The 21352-nt window shown below is 45.9% G+C and overlaps 20 non-coding genes across 20 annotated transcripts; all 20 read left to right on the forward strand.

Moving 5' to 3' along the window:
* Positions 1 to 715: 715 nt before the first annotated feature.
* trnag-ucc (transfer RNA glycine (anticodon UCC)) lies at positions 716 to 787 on the forward strand. Its single transcript has one exon. It is a non-coding gene; the product is annotated as a tRNA-Gly (tRNA).
* A 110-nt stretch (positions 788 to 897) lies between these two features.
* On the forward strand, positions 898 to 969 carry trnaa-agc (transfer RNA alanine (anticodon AGC)). The gene has a single exon. It is a non-coding gene; the product is annotated as a tRNA-Ala (tRNA).
* Positions 970 to 2709: 1740 nt separating this feature from the next.
* On the forward strand, positions 2710 to 2781 carry trnag-ucc (transfer RNA glycine (anticodon UCC)). The gene has a single exon. It is a non-coding gene; the product is annotated as a tRNA-Gly (tRNA).
* Positions 2782 to 2891: 110 nt separating this feature from the next.
* trnaa-agc (transfer RNA alanine (anticodon AGC)) lies at positions 2892 to 2963 on the forward strand. The gene has a single exon. It is a non-coding gene; the product is annotated as a tRNA-Ala (tRNA).
* Positions 2964 to 4151: 1188 nt separating this feature from the next.
* On the forward strand, positions 4152 to 4223 carry trnag-ucc (transfer RNA glycine (anticodon UCC)). The gene has a single exon. It is a non-coding gene; the product is annotated as a tRNA-Gly (tRNA).
* A 110-nt stretch (positions 4224 to 4333) lies between these two features.
* Positions 4334 to 4405, forward strand: trnaa-cgc (transfer RNA alanine (anticodon CGC)). Its single transcript has one exon. It is a non-coding gene; the product is annotated as a tRNA-Ala (tRNA).
* Positions 4406 to 5341: 936 nt separating this feature from the next.
* Positions 5342 to 5413, forward strand: trnag-ucc (transfer RNA glycine (anticodon UCC)). The gene has a single exon. It is a non-coding gene; the product is annotated as a tRNA-Gly (tRNA).
* A 1349-nt stretch (positions 5414 to 6762) lies between these two features.
* Positions 6763 to 6834, forward strand: trnag-ucc (transfer RNA glycine (anticodon UCC)). The gene has a single exon. It is a non-coding gene; the product is annotated as a tRNA-Gly (tRNA).
* A 109-nt stretch (positions 6835 to 6943) lies between these two features.
* trnaa-agc (transfer RNA alanine (anticodon AGC)) lies at positions 6944 to 7015 on the forward strand. The gene has a single exon. It is a non-coding gene; the product is annotated as a tRNA-Ala (tRNA).
* A 1280-nt stretch (positions 7016 to 8295) lies between these two features.
* On the forward strand, positions 8296 to 8367 carry trnaa-agc (transfer RNA alanine (anticodon AGC)). The gene has a single exon. It is a non-coding gene; the product is annotated as a tRNA-Ala (tRNA).
* A 1180-nt stretch (positions 8368 to 9547) lies between these two features.
* trnag-ucc (transfer RNA glycine (anticodon UCC)) lies at positions 9548 to 9619 on the forward strand. Its single transcript has one exon. It is a non-coding gene; the product is annotated as a tRNA-Gly (tRNA).
* A 109-nt stretch (positions 9620 to 9728) lies between these two features.
* trnaa-agc (transfer RNA alanine (anticodon AGC)) lies at positions 9729 to 9800 on the forward strand. Its single transcript has one exon. It is a non-coding gene; the product is annotated as a tRNA-Ala (tRNA).
* A 1105-nt stretch (positions 9801 to 10905) lies between these two features.
* trnag-ucc (transfer RNA glycine (anticodon UCC)) lies at positions 10906 to 10977 on the forward strand. Its single transcript has one exon. It is a non-coding gene; the product is annotated as a tRNA-Gly (tRNA).
* A 109-nt stretch (positions 10978 to 11086) lies between these two features.
* trnaa-agc (transfer RNA alanine (anticodon AGC)) lies at positions 11087 to 11158 on the forward strand. Its single transcript has one exon. It is a non-coding gene; the product is annotated as a tRNA-Ala (tRNA).
* Positions 11159 to 12263: 1105 nt separating this feature from the next.
* Positions 12264 to 12335, forward strand: trnag-ucc (transfer RNA glycine (anticodon UCC)). Its single transcript has one exon. It is a non-coding gene; the product is annotated as a tRNA-Gly (tRNA).
* Positions 12336 to 12444: 109 nt separating this feature from the next.
* On the forward strand, positions 12445 to 12516 carry trnaa-agc (transfer RNA alanine (anticodon AGC)). Its single transcript has one exon. It is a non-coding gene; the product is annotated as a tRNA-Ala (tRNA).
* Positions 12517 to 13696: 1180 nt separating this feature from the next.
* trnag-ucc (transfer RNA glycine (anticodon UCC)) lies at positions 13697 to 13768 on the forward strand. Its single transcript has one exon. It is a non-coding gene; the product is annotated as a tRNA-Gly (tRNA).
* Positions 13769 to 13877: 109 nt separating this feature from the next.
* Positions 13878 to 13949, forward strand: trnaa-agc (transfer RNA alanine (anticodon AGC)). Its single transcript has one exon. It is a non-coding gene; the product is annotated as a tRNA-Ala (tRNA).
* A 650-nt stretch (positions 13950 to 14599) lies between these two features.
* On the forward strand, positions 14600 to 14671 carry trnag-ucc (transfer RNA glycine (anticodon UCC)). Its single transcript has one exon. It is a non-coding gene; the product is annotated as a tRNA-Gly (tRNA).
* A 110-nt stretch (positions 14672 to 14781) lies between these two features.
* On the forward strand, positions 14782 to 14853 carry trnaa-agc (transfer RNA alanine (anticodon AGC)). The gene has a single exon. It is a non-coding gene; the product is annotated as a tRNA-Ala (tRNA).
* The last annotated feature ends 6499 nt before the right edge of the window (positions 14854 to 21352 follow it).

Genomic DNA, 21352 nt, shown 5'->3' on the forward strand with positions numbered 1-21352 from the left:
TCACAGAGAGTCGTCGGAAAAAGAGAATATATCCAGTGGGCGGTAGTTTCTTGGGGGCAAATGCCTTGTGGATGCCAGAGGTCAGAAGAGAATGGCCAGACTGGATGTAGCTGATAGAAAGGCAACAGTAACTCAAATAACCACTCATTACAACCGAGGTATGCCGAAGAGCATCTCTGAATGCACAACGCGTCGAACCTTGAGGCGGATGGGCCACAGCAGCAGAACCACACTGGGTACCACTCCTGTCAGCAAAGAAGAGGAAACTGAGGCTACAATTCACTCAGGCTCCCCAAATAGCCGAAAAGCATCTCTGAATGCACAATGCGTCGAACCTTGAGGCGGATGGGCCACAGCAGCAGAACCACACTGGGTACCACTCCTCTCAGCTAAGAACAGGAAACTGAGGCTACAATTCACTCAGGCTCACCAAATAGCCGAAAAGCATCTCTGAATGCACAACGCGTCGAACTTTGAGGCGGATGGGCCACAGCAGCAGAACCACACTGGGTACCACTCCTCTCAGCTAAGAACAGGAAATTGAGGCTACAATTCACTCAGGCCCACCAAATTTTGACAACAGAAGTCTGGAAAAACGTTGCTTGGTATGATGAGTCTCAATGTCGGTTGCAACATTCGGATGGTATGGTCAGAATTTGGCATCAACAACATGCAGTGTGTTGCGGAAATTATGACGTTGATTTGCCAGAACTGAGCGATGGTGGTATAGTGGTGAGCATAGCTGCCTTCCAAGCAGTTAACCCGGGTTCGATTCCCGGCCATCGCAGCACTACTTTTGTGAGAAATCTGAATTTTCACACTTCAACAGAGTGTTTTCCATGGAACTCGTAGCTCTTAGAACTTCCTGTCTTTCTGTCTTAAGGAGCACCCACCGAAGGGGATGTAGCTCAGTGGTAGAGCGCATGCTTAGCATGTATGAGGCCCCGGGTTCAATCCCCGGCATCTCCATTATTTGCATTAATAAACCGAATAAAGTAAGAACGGGTAATCTGCAACACTGATTGTTCCAAAAAGGATGAATTATGTTCATAGTTAGACAAACTCACAAGATGAATTTGACTTAATGCTTGCTATTGAACATCAATCCCTTCAAAAAGCTTTAACGTTCATGAGGAGTATACATGGGACACATACATATGTATGCATTTACACTCACTGGCCACTTTATTAGGTAAGATAACTGCTCCAACTGCTCTTCGATGGAAATTTCTAACCAGCCAATCACATGACAGCAAATCAATGCAATTAGGCACGTAGACATGGTCAAGAGAATCTCCTGTAGTTCAAACCAAGCATCAGAATGGGGAAGTACGGTGATTTCAGTGACTTTGAGCGTGGCATGGTTGTTGGTAACAGACGGGCTGGTCTGGGTATTTCAGAACCTGCCGATCTACTTTGATTTTCATGCAAAAACCTCTCTGGGGTTCACAGAGAGTCGTCGGAAAAAGAGAATATATCCAGTGGGCGGTAGTTTCTTGGGGGCAAATGCCTTGTGGATGCCAGAGGTCAGAAGAGAATGGCCAGACTGGATGTAGCTGATAGAAAGGCAACAGCAACTCAAATAAACACTCATTACAACCGAGGTATGCCGAAGAGCATCTCTGAATGCACAACGCGTCGAACCTTGAGGCGGATGGGCCACAGCAGCAGAACCACACTGGGTACCACTCCTGTCAGCAAAGAAGAGGAAACTGAGGCTACAATTCACTCAGGCTCCCCAAATAGCCGAAAAGCATCTCTGAATGCACAACGCGTCGAACCTTGAGGCGGATGGGCCACAGCAGCAGAACCACACTGGGTACCACTCCTCTCAGCTAAGAACAGGAAACTGAGGCTACAATTCACTCAGGTTCACCAAATAGCCGAAAAGCATCTCTGAATGCACAACGCGTCGAACCTTGAGGCGGATGGGCCACAGCAGCAGAACCACACTGGGTACCACTCCTCTCAGCTAAGAACAGGAAACTGAGGCTACAATTCACTCAGGCTCACCAAATAGCCGAAGAGCATCTCTGAATGCACAACGCGTCGAACCTTGAGGCGGATGGGCCACAGCAGCAGAACCACACTGGGTACCACTCCTGTCAGCAAAGAAGAGGAAACTGAGGCTACAATTCACTCAGGCTCACCAAATAGCCGAAAAGCATCTCTGAATGCACAACGCGTCGAACCTTGAGGCGGATGGGCCACAGCAGCAGAACCACATTGGGTACCACTCCTCTCAGCTAAGAACAGGAAACTGAGGCTATAATTCACTCAGGCTCCCCAAATAGCCGAAAAGCATCTCTGAATGCACAACGCGTCGAACCTTGAGGCGGATGGGCCACAGCAGCAGAACCACACTGGGTACCACTCCTCTCAGCTAAGAACAGGAAACTCAGGCTACAATTCACTCAGGCTCACCAAATAGCCGAAAAGCATCTCTGAATGCACAACGCGTCGAACCTTGAGGCGGATGGGCCACAGCAGCAGAACCACACTGGGTACCACTCCTCTCAGCTAAGAACAGGAAACTGAGGCTACAATTCACTCAGGCCCACCAAATTTGGACAACAGAAGTTTGGAAAAACGTTGCCTGGTATGATGAATCTCAATGTCGGTTGCAACATTCGGATGGTATGGTCAGAATTTGGCATCAACAACATGCAGTGTGTTGCCGAAATTATGACGTTGATTTGCCTGAACTGAGCGATGGTGGTATAGTGGTGAGCATAGCTGCCTTCCAAGCAGTTGACCCGGGTTCGATTCCCGGCCATCGCAGCACTACTTTTGTGAGAAATCTGAATTTTCACACTTCAACAGACTGTTTTCCATGGAACTCATAACTCTTAGAACTTCCTGTCTTCCTGTCTTAAGGAGCACCCACCGAAGGGGATGTAGCTCAGTGGTAGAGCACATGCTTAGCATGTATGAGGCCCCGGCTTCAATCCCCGGCATCTCCATTACTTGTGTTAATAAACCCAATGAATTAAGAAAGGGTAATCTGCAACACTGATTGTTCCAAAAAGGATGAATTATGTTCATAGTTAGACAAACTCACAAGATGAATTGGACTTAATGCTTGCTATTGAACATCAATCCCTTCAAAAAGCTTTAATGTTCATGAGGAGTATAAATGGGACACATACATATGTATGCATTTACACTCACTGGCCACTTTATTAGGTAAAATAACTGCTCCAACTGCTCTTTAATGGAAATTTCTAACCAGCCAATCACATGACAGCAAATCAATGCAATTAGGCACGTAGACATGGTCAAGAGAATCTCCTGTAGTTCAAACCAAGCATCAGAATGGTTAAGGTGGTTTCAGTGACTTTGAGCGCGGCATGGTTTTTGGTAACAGACGGGCTGGTCTGAGTATTTCAGAACCTGCCGATCTACTTGGATTTTCATGCAAAAACCTCTCTGGGGTTGACAGAGAGTCGTCGGAAAAAGAGAAAATATCCAGTGGGCGGTAGTTTCCTGAGGGCAAATGCCTTGTGGATGCCAGAGGTCAGAAGAGAATGGCCAGACTGGTTGTAGCTGATAGAAAGGCAACAGTAACTCAAATAAGCACTCATTACAACCGAGGTATGTCGAAGAGCATCTCTGAATGCACAACGCGTCGAACCTTGAGGCTGATGGGCCACAGCAGCAGAACCACACTGGGTACCATTCCTGTCAGCAAAGAACAGGAAACTGAGGCTACAATTCACTCAGGCTCACCAAATAGCCGAAGAGCATCTCTGAATGCACAACGCGTCGAACCTTGAGGCGGATGGGCCACAGCAGCAGAACCACACTGGGTACCACTCCTGTCAGCAAAGAAGAGGAAACTGAGGCTACAATTCACTCAGGCTCACCAAATAGCCGAAAAGCATCTCTGAATGCACAACGCGTCGAACCTTGAGGCGGATGGGCCACAGCAGCAGAACCACACTGGGTACCACTCCTCTCAGCTAAGAACAGGAAACTGAGGCTACAATTCACTCAGGCCCACCAAATTTGGACAACAGAAGTTTGGAAAAACGTTGCCTGGTATGATGAATCTCAATGTCGGTTGCAACATTCGGATGGTATGGTCAGAATTTGGCATCAACAATATGCAGTGTGTTGCGGAAATTATGACGTTGATTTGCCAGAACTGAGCGATGGTGGTATAGTGGTGAGCATAGCTGCCTTCCAAGCAGTTGACCCGGGTTCGATTCCCGGCCATCGCAGCACTACTTTTGTGAGAAATCTGAATTTTCACACTTCAACAGAGTGTTTTCCATGGAACACATAACTCTTAGAACTTCCTGTCTTCCTGTCTTAAGGAGCACCCACCGAAGGGGATGTAGCTCAGTGGTAGAGCGCATGCTTCGCATGTATGAGGCCCCGGGTTCAATCCCCGGCATCTCCATTACTTGTGTTAATAAACCCAATGAAGTAGGAAAGGGTAATCTGCAACACTGATTGTTCCAAAAAGGATGAATTATGTTCATAGTTAGACAAACTCACAAGATGAATTGGACTTAATGCTTGCTATTGAACATCAATCCCTTCAAAAAGCTTTAATGTTCATGAGGAGTATACATGGGACACATACATATGTATGCATTTACACTCACTGGCCACTTTATTAGGTAAAATAACTGCTCCAACTGCTCTTCAATGGAAATTTCTAACCAGCCAATCACATGACAGCAAATCAATGCAATTAGGCACGTAGACATGGTCAAGAGAATCTCCTGTAGTTCAAACCAAGCATCAGAATGGGTAAGGTGGTTTCAGTGACTTTGAGCGCGGCATGGTATTTGGTAACAGACGGGCTGGTCTGAGTATTTCAGAACCTGCCGATCTACTTGGATTTTCATGCAAAAACCTCTCTGGGGTTGACAGAGAGTCATCGGAAAAAGAGAAAATATCCAGTGGGCGGTAGTTTCTTGAGGACAAATGCCTTGTGGATGCCAGAGGTCAGAAGAGAATGGCCAGACTGGTTGTAGCTGATAGAAAGGCAACAGTAACTCAAATAACCACTCATTACAACCAAGGTATGTGGAAGAGCATCTCTCAAATAGCCGAAGAGCATCTCTGAATGCACAACGCGTCGAACTTTGAGGCGGATGGGCCACAGCAGCAGAACCACACTGGGTACCACTCCTCTCAGCGAAGAACAGGAAATTGAGGCTACAATTCACTCAGGCCCACCAAATTTTGACAACAGAAGTTTGGAAAAACGTTGCTTGGTATGATGAGTCTCAATGTCGGTTGCAACATTCGGATGGTATGGTCAGAATTTGGCATCAACAACATGCAGTGTGTTGCGGAAATTATGACGTTGATTTGCCAGAACTGAGCGATGGTGGTATAGTGGTGAGCATAGCTGCCTTCCAAGCAGTTGACCCGGGTTCGATTCCCGGCCATCGCAGCACTACTTTTGTGAGAAATCTGAATTTTCACACTTCAACAGACTGCTTTCCATGGAACTCATAACTCTTAGAACTTCCTGTCTTCCTGTCTAAAGGAGCACCCACCGAAGGGGATGTAGCTCAGTGGTAGAGCGTATGAGGCCCCGGGTTCAATCCCCGGCATCTCCATTATCTGCATTAATAAACCCAATAAAGTAAGAAAGGGTAATCTGCAACACTGATTGTTCCAAATAGGATGAATTATGTTCATAGTTAGACAAACTCACAAGATGAATTGGACTTAATGCTTGCTATTGAACATCAATCCCTTCAAAAAGCTTTAATGTTCATGAGGAGTATACATGGGACACATACATATGTATGCATTTACACTCACTGGCCACTTTATTAGGTAAGATAACTGCTCCAACTGCTCTTCGATGGAAATTTCTAACCAGCAAATCACATGACAGCAAATCAATGCAATTAGGCACGTAGACATGGTCAAGAGAATCTCCTGTAGTTCAAACCAAGCATCAGAATGGGGAAGTACGGTGATTTCAGTGGCATGGTTGTTGGTAACAGACGGGCTGGTCTGAGTATTTCAGAACCTGCCGATCTACTTGGATTTTCATGCAAAAACCTCTCTGGGGCTCACACAGAGTCGTCGGAAAAAGAGAATATATCCAGTGGGCGTTAGTTTCTTGGGGGCAAATGCCTTGTGGATGCCAGAGGTCAGAAGAGAATGGCCAGACTGGATGTAGCTGATAGAAAGGCAACAGTAAATCAAATAACCACTCATTACAACCGAGGTATGCCGAAGAGCATCTCTGAATGCACAACGCGTCGAACCTTGAGGCGGATGGGCCACAGCAGCAGAACCACACTGGGTACCACTCCTGTCAGCAAAGAAGAGGAAACTGAGGCTACAATTCACTCAGGCTCCCCAAATAGCCGAAAAGCATCTCTGAATGCACAACGCGTTGAACCTTGAGGCGGATGGGCCACAGCAGCAGAACCACACTGGGTACCACTCCTCTCAGCTAAGAACAGGAAACTGAGGCTACAATTCACTCAGGCTCACCAAATAGCCGAAGAGCATCTCTGAATGCACAACGCGTCGAACTTTGAGGCGGATGGGCCACAGCAGCAGAACCACACTGGGTACCACTCCTCTCAGCGAAGAACAGGAAATTGAGGCTACAATTCACTCAGGCCCACCAAATTTTGACAACAGAAGTTTGGAAAAACGTTGCTTGGTATGATGAGTCTCAATGTCGGTTGCAACATTCGGATGGTATGGTCAGAATTTGGCATCAACAACATGCAGTGTGTTGCGGAAATTATGACGTTGATTTGCCAGAACTGAGCGATGGTGGTATAGTGGTGAGCATAGCTGCCTTCCAAGCAGTTGACCCGGGTTCGATTCCTGGCCATCGCAGCAGTACTTTTGTGAGAAATCTGAATTTTCACACTTCAACAGAGTGTTTCCATGGAACTCGTAGCACTTAGAACTTCCTGTCTTCCTGTCTTAAGGAGCACCCACCGAAGGGGATGTAGCTCAGTGGTAGAGCGCATGCTTAGCATGTATGAGGCCCCGGGTTCAATCCCCGGCATCTCCATTATCTGCATTAATAAACCCAATAAAGTAAGAAAGGGTAATCTGCAACTATTGAACATCAATCCCTTCAAAAAGCTTTAATGTTCATGAGGAGTATACATGGGACACATACATATGTATGCATTTACACTCACTGGCCACTTTATTAGGTAAGATAACTGCTCCAACTGCTCTTCGATGGAAATTTCTAACCAGCCAATCACATGACAGCAAATCAATGCAATTAGGCACGTAGACATGGTCAAGAGAATCTCCTGTAGTTCAAACCAAGCATCAGAATGGGGAAGTACGGTGATTTCAGTGGCATGGTTGTTGGTAACAGAAGGGCTGGTCTGAGTATTTCAGAACCTGCCGATCTACTTGGATTTTCATGCAAAAACCTCTCTGGGGCTCACACAGAGTCGTCGGAAAAAGAGAATATATCCAGTGGGCGTTAGTTTCTTGGGGGCAAATGCCTTGTGGATGCCAGAGGTCAGAAGAGAATGGCCAGACTGGATGTAGCTGATAGAAAGGCAACAGTAAATCAAATAACCACTCATTACAACCGAGGTATGCCGAAGAGCATCTCTGAATGCACAACGCGTCGAACCTTGAGGCGGATGGGCCACAGCAGCAGAACCACACTGGGTACCACTCCTGTCAGCAAAGAAGAGGAAACTGAGGCTACAATTCACTCAGGCTCCCCAAATAGCCGAAAAGCATCTCTGAATGCACAACGCGTTGAACCTTGAGGCGGATGGGCCACAGCAGCAGAACCACACTGGGTACCACTCCTCTCAGCTAAGAACAGGAAACTGAGGCTACAATTCACTCAGGCTCACCAAATAGCCGAAGAGCATCTCTGAATGCACAACGCGTCGAACTTTGAGGCGGATGGGGCAGCAGAACCACACTGGGTACCACTCCTCTCAGCGAAGAACAGGAAATTGAGGCTACAATTCACTCAGGCCCACCAAATTTTGACAACAGAAGTTTGGAAAAACGTTGCTTGGTATGATGAGTCTCAATGTCGGTTGCAACATTCGGATGGTATGGTCAGAATTTGGCATCAACAACATGCAGTGTGTTGCGGAAATTATGACGTTGATTTGCCAGAACTGAGCGATGGTGGTATAGTGGTGAGCATAGCTGCCTTCCAAGCAGTTGACCCGGGCCGATTCCCGGCCATCGCAGCACTACTTTTGTGAGAAATCTGAATTTTCACACTTCAACAGAGTGTTTCCATGGAACTCGTAGCACTTAGAACTTCCTGTCTTCCTGTCTTAAGGAGCACCCACCAAAGGGGATGTAGCTCAGTGGTAGAGCGCATGCTTAGCATGTATGAGGCCCTGGGTTCAATCCCCGGCATCTCCATTATCTGCATTAATAAACCCAATAAAGTAAGAAAGGGTAATCTGCAACACTGATTGTTCCAAAAAGGATGAATTATGTTCATAGTTAGACAAACTCACAAGATGAATTGGACTTAATGCTTGCTATTGAACATCAATCCCTTCAAAAAGCTTTAATGTTCATGAAGAGTATACATGGGACACATACATATGTATGCATTTACACTCACTGGCCACTTTATTAGGTAAAATAACTGCTCCAACTGCTCTTCGATGGAAATTTCTAACCAGCCAATCACATGACAGCAAATCAATGCAATTAGGCACGTAGACATGGTCAAGAGAATCTCCTGTAGTTCAAACCAAGCATCAGAATGGGGAAGTACGGTGATTTCAGTGGCATGGTTGTTGGTAACAGACGGGCTGGTCTGAGTATTTCAGAACCTGCCGATCTACTTGGATTTTCATGCAAAAACCTATCTGGGGCTCACACAGAGTCGTCGGAAAAAGAGAATATATCCAGTGGGCGTTAGTTTCTTGGGGGCAAATGCCTTGTGGATGCCAGAGGTCAGAAGAGAATGGCCAGACTGGATGTAGCTGATAGAAAGGCAACAGTAAATCAAATAACCACTCATTACAACCGAGGTATGCCGAAGAGCATCTCTGAATGCACAACGCGTCGAACCTTGAGGCGGATGGGCCACAGCAGCAGAACCACACTGGGTACCACTCCTGTCAGCAAAGAAGAGGAAACTGAGGCTACAATTCACTCAGGCTCCCCAAATAGCCGAAAAGCATCTCTGAATGCACAACGCGTTGAACCTTGAGGCGGATGGGCCACAGCAGCAGAACCACACTGGGTACCACTCCTCTCAGCTAAGAACAGGAAACTGAGGCTACAATTCACTCAGGCTCACCAAATAGCCGAAGAGCATCTCTGAATGCACAACGCGTCGAACTTTGAGGCGGATGGGCCACAGCAGCAGAACCACACTGGGTACCACTCCTCTCAGCGAAGAACAGGAAATTGAGGCTACAATTCACTCAGGCCCACCAAATTTTGACAACAGAAGTTTGGAAAAACGTTGCTTGGTATGATGAGTCTCAATGTCGGTTGCAACATTCGGATGGTATGGTCAGAATTTGGCATCAACAACATGCAGTGTGTTGTGGAAATTATGACGTTGATTTGCCAGAACTGAGCGATGGTGGTATAGTGGTGAGCATAGCTGCCTTCCAAGCAGTTGACCCGGGTTCGATTCCCGGCCATCGCAGCACTACTTTTGTGAGAAATCTGAATTTTCACACTTCAACAGAGTGTTTCCATGGAACTCGTAACACTTAGAACTTCCTGTCTTCCTGTCTTAAGGAGCACCCACCGAAGGGGATGTAGCTCAGTGGTAGAGCGCATGCTTAGCATGTATGAGGCCCCGGGTTCAATCCCCGGCATCTCCATTATCTGCATTAATAAACCCAATAAAGTAAGAAAGGGTAATCTGCAACTATTGAACATCAATCCCTTCAAAAAGCTTTAATGTTCATGAGGAGTATACATGGGACACATACATATGTATGCATTTACACTCACTGGCCACTTTATTAGGTAAAATAACTGCTCCAACTGCTCTTCGATGGAAATTTCTAACCAGCCAATCACATGACAGCAAATCAATGCAATTAGGCACGTAGACATGGTCAAGAGAATCTCCTGTAGTTCAAACCAAGCATCAGAATGGGGAAGTACGGTGATTTCAGTGGCATGGTTGTTGGTAACAGACGGGCTGGTCTGAGTATTTCAGAACCTGCCGATCTACTTGGATTTTCATGCAAAAACCTATCTGGGGCTCACACAGAGTCGTCGGAAAAAGAGAATATATCCAGTGGGCGTTAGTTTTTTGGGGGCAAATGCCTTGTGGATGCCAGAGGTCAGAAGAGAATGGCCAGACTGGATGTAGCTGATAGAAAGGCAACAGTAAATCAAATAACCACTCATTACAACCGAGGTATGCCGAAGAGCATCTCTGAATGCACAACGCGTCGAACCTTGAGGCGGATGGGCCACAGCAGCAGAACCACACTGGGTACCACTCCTGTCAGCAAAGAAGAGGAAACTGAGGCTACAATTCACTCAGGCTCCCCAAATAGCCGAAAAGCATCTCTGAATGCACAACGCGTTGAACCTTGAGGCGGATGGGCCACAGCAGCAGAACCACACTGGGTACCACTCCTCTCAGCTAAGAACAGGAAACTGAGGCTACAATTCACTCAGGCTCACCAAATAGCCGAAGAGCATCTCTGAATGCACAACGCGTCGAACTTTGAGGCGGATGGGCCACAGCAGCAGAACCACACTGGGTACCACTCCTCTCAGCGAAGAACAGGAAATTGAGGCTACAATTCACTCAGGCCCACCAAATTTTGACAACAGAAGTTTGGAAAAACGTTGCTTGGTATGATGAGTCTCAATGTCGGTTGCAACATTCGGATGGTATGGTCAGAATTTGGCATCAACAACATGCAGTGTGTTGTGGAAATTATGACGTTGATTTGCCAGAACTGAGCGATGGTGGTATAGTGGTGAGCATAGCTGCCTTCCAAGCAGTTGACCCGGGTTCGATTCCCGGCCATCGCAGCACTACTTTTGTGAGAAATCTGAATTTTCACACTTCAACAGAGTTTTTCCATGGAACTCGTAACACTTAGAACTTCCTGTCTTCCTGTCTTAAGGAGCACCCACCGAAGGGGATGTAGCTCAGTGGTAGAGCGCATGCTTAGCATGTATGAGGCCCCGGGTTCAATCCCCGGCATCTCCATTATCTGCATTAATAAACCCAATAAAGTAAGAAAGGGTAATCTGCAACTATTGAACATCAATCCCTTCAAAAAGCTTTAATGTTCATGAGGAGTATACATGGGACACATACATATGTATGCATTTACACTCACTGGCCACTTTATTAGGTAAGATAACTGCTCCAACTGCTCTTCGATGGAAATTTCTAACCAGCCAATCACATGACAGGAAATCAATGCAATTAGGCACGTAGACATGGTCAAGAGAATCTCCTGTAGTTCAAACCAAGCATCAGAATGGGGAAGTACGGTGATTTCAGTGGCATGGTTGTTGGTAACAGAAGGGCTGGTCTGAGTATTTCAGAACCTGCCGATCTACTTGGATTTTCATGCAAAAACCTCTCTGGGGCTCACACAGAGTCGTCGGAAAAAGAGAATATATCCAGTGGGCGTTAGTTTCTTGGGGGCAAATGCCTTGTGGATGCCAGAGGTCAGAAGAGAATGGCCAGACTGGATGTAGCTGATAGAAAGGCAACAGTAAATCAAATAACCACTCATTACAACCGAGGTATGCCGAAGAGCATCTCTGAATGCACAACGCGTCGAACCTTGAGGCGGATGGGCCACAGCAGCAGAACCACACTGGGTACCACTCCTGTCAGCAAAGAAGAGGAAACTGAGGCTACAATTCACTCAGGCTCCCCAAATAGCCGAAAAGCATCTCTGAATGCACAACGCGTTGAACCTTGAGGCGGATGGGCCACAGCAGCAGAACCACACTGGGTACCACTCCTCTCAGCTAAGAACAGGAAACTGAGGCTACAATTCACTCAGGCTCACCAAATAGCCGAAGAGCATCTCTGAATGCACAACGCGTCGAACTTTGAGGCGGATGGGCCACAGCAGCAGAACCACACTGGGTACCACTCCTCTCAGCGAAGAACAGGAAATTGAGGCTACAATTCACTCAGGCCCACCAAATTTTGACAACAGAAGTTTGGAAAAACGTTGCTTGGTATGATGAGTCTCAATGTCGGTTGCAACATTCGGATGGTATGGTCAGAATTTGGCATCAACAACATGCAGTGTGTTGCGGAAATTATGACGTTGATTTGCCAGAACTGAGCGATGGTGGTATAGTGGTGAGCATAGCTGCCTTCCAAGCAGTTGACCCGGGTTCGATTCCCGGCCATCGCAGCACTACTTTTGTGAGAAATCTGAATTTTCACACTTCAACAGAGTTTTTCCATGGAACTCGTAGCACTTAGAACTTCCTGTCTTCCTGTCTTAAGGAGCACCCACCGAAGGGGATGTAGCTCAGTGGTAGAGCGCATGCTTAGCATGTATGAGGCCCCGGGTTCAATCCCCGGCATCTCCATTATTTGCATTAATAAGCCGAATAAAGTAAGAACGGGTAATCTGCAACACTGATTGTTCCAAAAAGGATGAATTATGTTCATAGTTAGACAAACTCACAAGATGAATTGGACTTAATGCTTGCTATTGAACATCAATCCCTTCAAAAAGCTTTAATGTTCATGAGGAGTATACATGGGACACATACATATGTATGCATTTACACTCACTGGCCACTTTATTAGGTAAAATAACTGCTCCAACTGCTCTTCGATGGAATTTTCTAACCAGCCAATCACATGACAGCAAATCAATGCAATTAGGCACGTAGACATGGTCAAGAGAATCTCCTGTAGTTCAAACCAAGCATCAGAATGGGGAAGTACAGTGATTTCAGTGGCATGGTTGTTGGTAACAGACGGGCTGGTCTGAGTATTTCAGAACCTGCCGATCTACTTGGATTTTCATGCAAAAACCTCTCTGGGGCTCACACAGAGTCGTCGGAAAAAGAGAATATATCCAGTGGGCGTTAGTTTCTTGGGGGCAAATGCCTTGTGGATGCCAGAGGTCAGAAGAGAATGGCCAGACTGGATGTAGCTGATAGAAAGGCAACAGTAAATCAAATAACCACTCATTACAACCGAGGTATGCCGAAGAGCATCTCTGAATGCACAACGCGTCGAACCTTGAGGCGGATGGGCCACAGCAGCAGAACCACACTGGGTACCACTCCTGTCAGCAAAGAAGAGGAAACTGAGGCTACAATTCACTCAGGCTCCCCAAATAGCCGAAAAGCATCTCTGAATGCACAACGCGTTGAACCTTGAGGCGGATGGGCCACAGCAGCAGAACCACACTGGGTACCACTCCTCTCAGCTAAGAACAGGAAACTGAGGCTACAATTCACTCAGGCTCACCAAATAGCCGAAGAGCATCTCTGAATGCACAACGCGTCGAACTTTGAGGCGGATGGGCCACAGCAGCAGAACCACACTGGGTACCACTCCTCTCAGCGAAGAACAGGAAATTGAGGCTACAATTCACTCAGGCCCACCAAATTTTGACAACAGAAGTTTGGAAAAACGTTGCTTGGTATGATGAGTCTCAATGTCGGTTGCAACATTCGGATGGTATGGTCAGAATTTGGCATCAACAACATGCAGTGTGTTGCGGAAATTATGACGTTGATTTGCCAGAACTGAGCGATGGTGGTATAGTGGTGAGCATAGCTGCCTTCCAAGCAGTTGACCTGGGTTCGATTCCCGGCCATCGCAGCACTACTTTTGTGAGAAATCTGAATTTTCACACTTCAACAGAGTTTTTCCATGGAACTCGTAGCACTTAGAACTTCCTGTCTTCCTGTCTTAAGGAGCACCCACCGAAGGGGATGTAGCTCAGTGGTAGAGCGCATGCTTAGCATGTATGAGGCCCCGGGTTCAATCCCCGGCATCTCCATTATCTGCATTAATAAACCCAATAAAGTAAGAAAGGGTAATCTGCAACTATTGAACATCAATCCCTTCAAAAAGCTTTAATGTTCATGAGGAGTATACATGGGACACATACATATGTATGCATTTACACTCACTGGCCACTTTATTAGGTAAGATAACTGCTCCAACTGCTCTTCGATGGAAATTTCTAACCAGCCAATCACATGACAGCAAATCAATGCAATTAGGCACGTAGACATGGTCAAGAGAATCTCCTGTAGTTCAAACCAAGCATCAGAATGGGGAAGTACGGTGATTTCAGTGACTTTGAGCGTGGCATGGTTGTTGGTAACAGACGGGCTGGTCTGAGTATTCACTCACGCTCACCAAATAGCCGAAAAGCATCTCTGAATGCACAACGCCTCGAACCTTGAGGCGGATGGGCCACAGCAGCAGAACCACACTGGGTACCACTCCTCTTAGCTAAGAACAGGAAATTGAGGCTACAATTCACTCAGGCCCACCAAATTTTGACAACAGAAGTTTGGAAAAACGTTGCCTGGTATGATGAGTCTCAATGTCGGTTGCAACATTCGGATGGTATGGTCAGAATTTGGCATCAACAACATGCAGTGTGTTGCGGAAATTATGACGTTGATTTGCCAGAACTGAGCGATGGTGGTATAGTGTTGAGCATAGCTGCCTTCCAAGCAGTTGACCCGGGTTCGATTCCCGGCCATCGCAGCACTACTTTTGTTAGAAATCTGAATTTTCACACTTCAACAGACTGTTTTACATGGAACTCATAACTCTTAGAACTTCCTGTCTTCCTGTCTTAAGGAGCACCCACCGAAGGGGATGTAGCTCAGTGGTAGAGCGCATGCTTAGCATGTATGAGGCCCCGGGTTCAATCCCCGGCATCTCCATTATCTGCATTAATAAACCCAATAAAGTAAGAAAGGGTAATCTGCAACACTGATTGTTCCAAAAAGGATGAATTATGTTCATAGTTAGACAAACTCACAAGATGAATTGGACTTAATGCTTGCTATTGAACATCAATCCCTTCAAAAAGCTTTAATGTTCATGACACATACATATGTATGCATTTACACTCACTGGCCACTTTATTAGGTAAGATAACTGCTCCAACTGCTCTTCGATGGAAATTTCTAACCAGCCAATCACATGACAGCAAATCAATGCAATTAGGCACGTAGACATGGTCAAGACAATCTCCTGTAGTTCAAACCAAGCATCAGAATGGGGAAGTACGGTGATTTCAGTGACTTTGAGCGTGGCATGGTTGTTGGTAACAGACGGGCTGGTCTGAGTATTTCAGAACCTGCCGATCTACTTTGATTTTCATGCAAAAACCTCTCTGGGGGGGGGGCGCTGGTGAGCAGGCTATGGAATAGACGCACGTGTTGAAGCTCCCCGGGACCTTCTTATTAAAAGCCGTTAATATAGCACTAGTTGGAACAAAGTGTTGCTTTTTGGAGTTATTTCAGCTTAGTAGTACTTCCTAAAACATTTACATGAGAAGACATGGCTGGCAACGCGCCCAAAACCCGCAAGACCGCTGCATCTACACCGAGGCCCCATCCCTCTGGCACGGCCACGGCCGCAGGTGACAGCCCGACCCGCGCCGACATGACTTCAGCACTGGCCACGGAGACCCTCAGGCAGGAGCTACTCGTGTCACTTAGTGAAGATATTGGTACTATTCTGAAGGTGGAGATAAGAGAGGTGCTGGAGAAGGAGATGGCGGGGCTGCGAGGCGACATCCACACGGTAAAGACTGAGTTGCAATCATACCAAAGCTCAGTTGCTAAAGAGTTAACCTCGTTAAAAGATACCACGAGTGAAATGGAAAAAAGTCTGTCCTCGTGCTCGGATGACATCGTAACATTACAGCGCGACGTCAAGCATCTTCAAGCGCAATCTGAATCATTGCAAAATAAATGTGAGGATCTGGAAGCAAGAGCAAGAAGGAATAATGTCAGGATCGTGGGGGTGCCGGAGAGTCAGAGCAGCTCTGTCACCGCTGTTTCGGCGCTTCTGCAGAAGGCGTTTGAACTCCAGAAGGCTCCGGAGCTGGATAGGTCTCACCGCTCGCTGCAGCCTGCGCCGAGAGCCGGAGAACAGCTGCGCGTCATCGTGGCCCGTCTACACTACTTTCGGGACTGTGCTGAAATTCTTCGTCTAGCCAGGGTGAAGCAGCAGGTCAAGGTGGACGGGATAACCATCTCTGTCTACCCGGATTATACTACGCGGGTGGCCAGAGCCCGGGCGGGATACAGCGCGGTGCGGCGGCAGCTCCGCGGGCTGGAAGGAGTCCGGTACGGCATCCTCTATCCGGCGCGCCTCAGGATCACCCACAACAACCAGGAGCAGGTTTTCTCCACGCCAGAAGAAGCGCAGGCTTATGTCTCAAAGAACTTATCCTCACAGAGGGCTTCTCACAGTGAGTGACTTATCAGGGCATCCTGAAACTGTGGCTATTACTGTAAGAGACATTCGTCGGTCTATTACTGTAAGTAACGTACTGTTCACAGCCAGTTGATAAGCTGAATTTTGCCTCAAATCTTTAGTTCTACCACCAACTTTGTTCTCGTATCACATATTTTCAAAATCATATTGCTTATTATCAGGTCATTTTATTTTATGTGTGTAGATTCTTAAATGATACATATTTTATTTTTATTTTCAATGTCCCCTTGCGCGTGTGTGGGTGTGTCCGTGTGGGTGTGTCTGTGTGGCTGTGTCTGTGTGTGTGTGTGTGTGTGTGTGTGTGTGTGTGTGTGTGTGTGTGTGTGTGTGTGTGTGTGTGTGTGTGTGTGTGTGTGTGTAATCTTGTACGAGCGTCAGTGTGGATTAATTATCCATACAGCTGTGTGTGTATATGAGTGAGTATGTATGTGCATGTGCGTGAGGGTATGGAGAAGAGAGGGTGTATTTGTTGTGCTAGATCTTACCTTTTTTATAACTTACTTAGTTCTGTCACGGTGGTCGCCATCACTAACTACTCAAAAGCCCACTGCTTTTATTAGACCACCTGTGAACAGCATGGCTAGCCATCTCTTTTTATTTTTTACTTATTTCTCCCCTTTTTCTTCTATTTGTCAATTTTAATCATTTATAATTACTAGTGTTTCTTTGTATTATTACCTCAGTGCTATAATTGTTGTTAATTTGTTCTGGGGATCTTCATGGATAGTTAAGTGTTAACCCATTATAATTATGTGGGGACCTAGCCTACTGTTAGGAGAGGCTAGAGCGACCTGGGTTTTAGAACAGGTCAGCACAGGGTTTCAAGGTCTTTTTTCTTATATTATTGTTTTTGGTTGCATACTTTTTTTGGTTGAGAAACACTCACATGTTTGTATATTTTTCTTAGCACCGGGTGACATCCTGGGGACATGCACTCTGTTAGGGTCGGTCCAGCTGGTCACACAATCGCAATCTTACACATCATATCAAGTTAACAATGGCCGCTCAGGACCTAGGCTCAATTAGATTTATCAGTTGGAACATTAAAGGGGTCCAGCATCCTATTAGGCGCAATAGGATTTTCACACGCCTAAAATCATTAGGTTCAGACATCATGTACCTACAAGAGACACACCTCCGGAGTGATGAACATGATAAATTGAAGAAGGGCTGGATTAGCCAGATATTTCATTCAGATTACGGAGACAGATCTAGAGGGGCTGCAGTACTAATACGGAAAGGTGTCCCTTTCACGCAAATTAATATTACACCAGATGACAAGGGTAGGTTCGTCATAGTAACAGGGAAGCTGTTTGGTAGTTTGGTGGCACTCGTCAACCTCTATGGCCCCAACTGGGATGATCCTCAGTTCTTCTCTCACCTCATAACGAGACTCCCAGACCTGAATTCGCATTTGTTGATATTGGGGGGAGACTTCAACTGCGCTCTACAGCCAGCTTTAGACAAGTCCAATCCTAAGCAAAACAGGAATGTGTCCAAATCAAGTGCTCTAATTCTGTCTTTCATGCAGTCTTATAGATTATACGACCCCTGGAGACACGCCAATCCCTCCGCCAGACAGTTTTCATTCTTTTCGCCGGTCCACCTTTCATACACTAGAATAGACTTTTTCCTGATTGATTATAGAACAATGTCCTATGTGACTGATAGCAGATATCATAGCATAACAATTTCTGATCATTGCCCTGTCCAGTTGGACATGTCATTTCCAAATAGCTCCGTGCCCCAACGCTCATGGCAACTTGACCCATTGCTGCTAACACAAACGTCATTTCAAAAAATTATCTCTGACCAAATAGACTTCTTTCTCTCGATTAATATTACTCCAGGAATGTCATATGCAACTATTTGGGAGTCACTTAAGGCATATCTCAGGGGTCAGATTATCTCTCATGCAGCCCATAGGAAAAGGTCACGGAATAAACACCTTAGCGAACTAAACCAAAAGATATTCGATATAGACAATCAGTTGGCCCATAATTATACACCTGAGCTTTTCAAGGAACGGTTATTACTAAAAACGGAATTTGACAACCTCTCTATAAGACAGACTGAGCGGATGATGCTTAAAACAAGACAAACATACCACGAGCATGGTGAGAGGGCAGGGAAGTTATTATGCCATCAACTTAAAAAAATAACGGCGCAGAGTGCAATTCCTGAAATTCGCGTCTCATCAGACTCGACCTCTTCACACCCGCAAGCCATAAATGACCGTTTCAAAGCATATTACACTGAACTGTACAGATCACAGGCTTCTGTGAACGCTGCAGACCTCCACACCTTCTTAGACAGCTTGACACTACCAAATGTTACTACAGAGGATAAAACTATGCTTGATGCTCCCATAACGACCGAGGAGATAACACAGGCAATAAGATCCATGCAAAGCAGGAAAACTCCCGGTCCCGATGGATTCCCTGTAGAATTTTACAAGGTGTTTGCAGCTAAGTTGGCACCCTTTCTGCGCTTATTGTTTCAGGAAATCACTTTGGATGGGAAGCTGCCTCCCACTATGACACAGGCTACTATATCGGTTTTGTTGAAAAAAGGTAGGGACCCATTGGATTGTGGTTCGTATCGTCCGATCAGTCTATTGTGCTGTGATTACAAGATTCTTACGAAAGTTTTAGCACGTCGACTGGAAACAGTGATACCAAAAATTATCGATCCAGATCAAACGGGGTTTATACTAGGGAGGCAGTCGTTCTACAATATGAGGCGTCTGCTCAATGTGCTTCACTCTACCCACTCAACCCGGGAAGCAGAGGTTGTGCTTTCACTCGATGAAGAGAAGGCATTTGACCAGGTCGGGTGGGATTACTTATTTATGGTGCTTGATAGATTTGGTTTTGGCCCCTCTTTCACCTCGTGGATCAAGATACTATACGCGTCGCCAACGGCTTCAATACGTACAAACTCCACCAAGTCCGACTATTTCAGACTACATAGAGGTACACGGCAGGGATGTTGCCTCTCACCATTCCTGTTTGATCTGGCCATTGAACCGCTCGCTACATCCTTGAGATCTCAGCAGTGCATCGCCGGTATTACAAGAAATCGAACAGTACATAAAGTGTCATTATACGCGGACGATCTTTTATTATATATAGCGAACCCAATGGAATCAATCCCTAAACTGATACAAACATTACAACAATTTGGAAGACTATCTGGCTACAGTCTTAATCTATCTAAAAGTCTGCTCTTCCCCAAAAATCAACTAGCGAAATCCATCGACTATAGCAGCTTTCCATTCAAATTAGAACAACAGTTTTTCACCTACTTAGGCATAAATGTTACACGATTATACAAAAACCTCTATGACCACAACTTTAAAGCTTTGTTAGAACGCACCAAACAGGACTTCCTTAGGTGGTCAGCTCTCCCCATTACGCTAGCGGGTCGAGTTAACACGGTAAAAATGACAGTGCTACCACGCTTTTTATATCTGTTCCAGATGATCCCGGTTTTACTAACTAAGTCATGGTTTAAACAATTGAACAGTCACATCACAAGCTTTATCTGGGGCAAATCCTCCCCGCGAATTAAAAGAACTTCATTAGAGATGCCCAAGGGCTCGGGGGGACTGGGCCTGCCTAACTTCCTATTTTATTACTGGGCAGCTAACATTTCCAAACTGAATTATTGGATCTCGATGCATGAAAGTAAGAAGGGACCAATGTGGGTTACTATGGAACTCGAATCGAACCCGTCACTTTCTCCAGTCTCCATCCTGAGTAGCTCCATTCCCACTAATTTAAGTCTCCAAAGCTTGGGCCCAGTTATTAGAAATTCACTTAAAATCTGGCTTCAATTCAGGAAGCATTTCCAGCTTAGCCAGGCAATCACTCTTCTTCCCCTGGTACGGAATCATCTGTTTCCCCCATCACAAACCGACATTGCTTTTGAAACATGGCATAGAAACGGGGTGGTATTTTTTGATGACCTCTTTGTGGATGGCACATTCGCTTCATTTGACTTACTGCAGAAGGACAATAACATTCCAAGGAGTCACTTTTTTAGATATTTGCAGGTGCGCAGCTTTGCTAAAAAGCACTTCCCATTTCCCCACTTACCACCAAAGAATGTTTTGAATATCATGTTAGAGCTGGATCCCAGTGGGAAGAGGAGGATATCCAAGATTTACCAGGCATTACTAGACATTGACCCCCCATCATGGGAAAACACGAGATTGAAATGGGAGGAGGATTTGGGCATTGCACTATCTGATGAGACATGGCAAAATAGTTTGAAGCGTATCCACACCACATCTCTCTGCATCAGGCATGGCCTTATTCAATTCAAAGTTGTGCATCGGTTACACTATTCGAACGAGAAATTGGCCAAAATATACCCTGATGCCAATCCTGCATGCCCAAGATGTAGCCATAGTCCAGCTACGCTGGGTCATATGTTTTGGTCATGCAGGTCTCTGAACAGCTTCTGGACAAAGATTTTCGAGGCTATATCTCACATACGGGGTGTCAACGTTGATCCCGATCCTGTAATCGCTGTTTTTGGAACAACACCCTCAGACGCACAATTTACTATCTTGCAGTTAAATGCCATAGCTTTTTTAACAGTGATGGCTCGGAGGTTAATTCTTATGCAGTGGAGGTCGGCTGCACCGCCCTCATTTAAACACTGGGTTAAGGAGGTGCTTTCTATGATCCCACTAGAGAAGCTGAAATATAGTCGTAGTGGTCGTAAGGACAGATTTATTCAAGTCTGGACTCCCTTCATAGAATTCATAGAGAACATATCTCTTACTTGATACTATCCTAACATGCTGCATATGAAGTGAACAGCTGGATCTGTGCGCACGATTGAGAGAGTCCCCGACATGCTTTTAATCCAAAATATAAGTCTATCAAGGTATGTGTGAGTGCATATCTACATACAGATATA

Source organism: Cololabis saira, chromosome 8 (genome assembly GCF_033807715.1).
Source record: "Cololabis saira isolate AMF1-May2022 chromosome 8, fColSai1.1, whole genome shotgun sequence".
NCBI classification, from domain to species: Eukaryota; Metazoa; Chordata; class Actinopteri; order Beloniformes; family Belonidae; genus Cololabis; species Cololabis saira.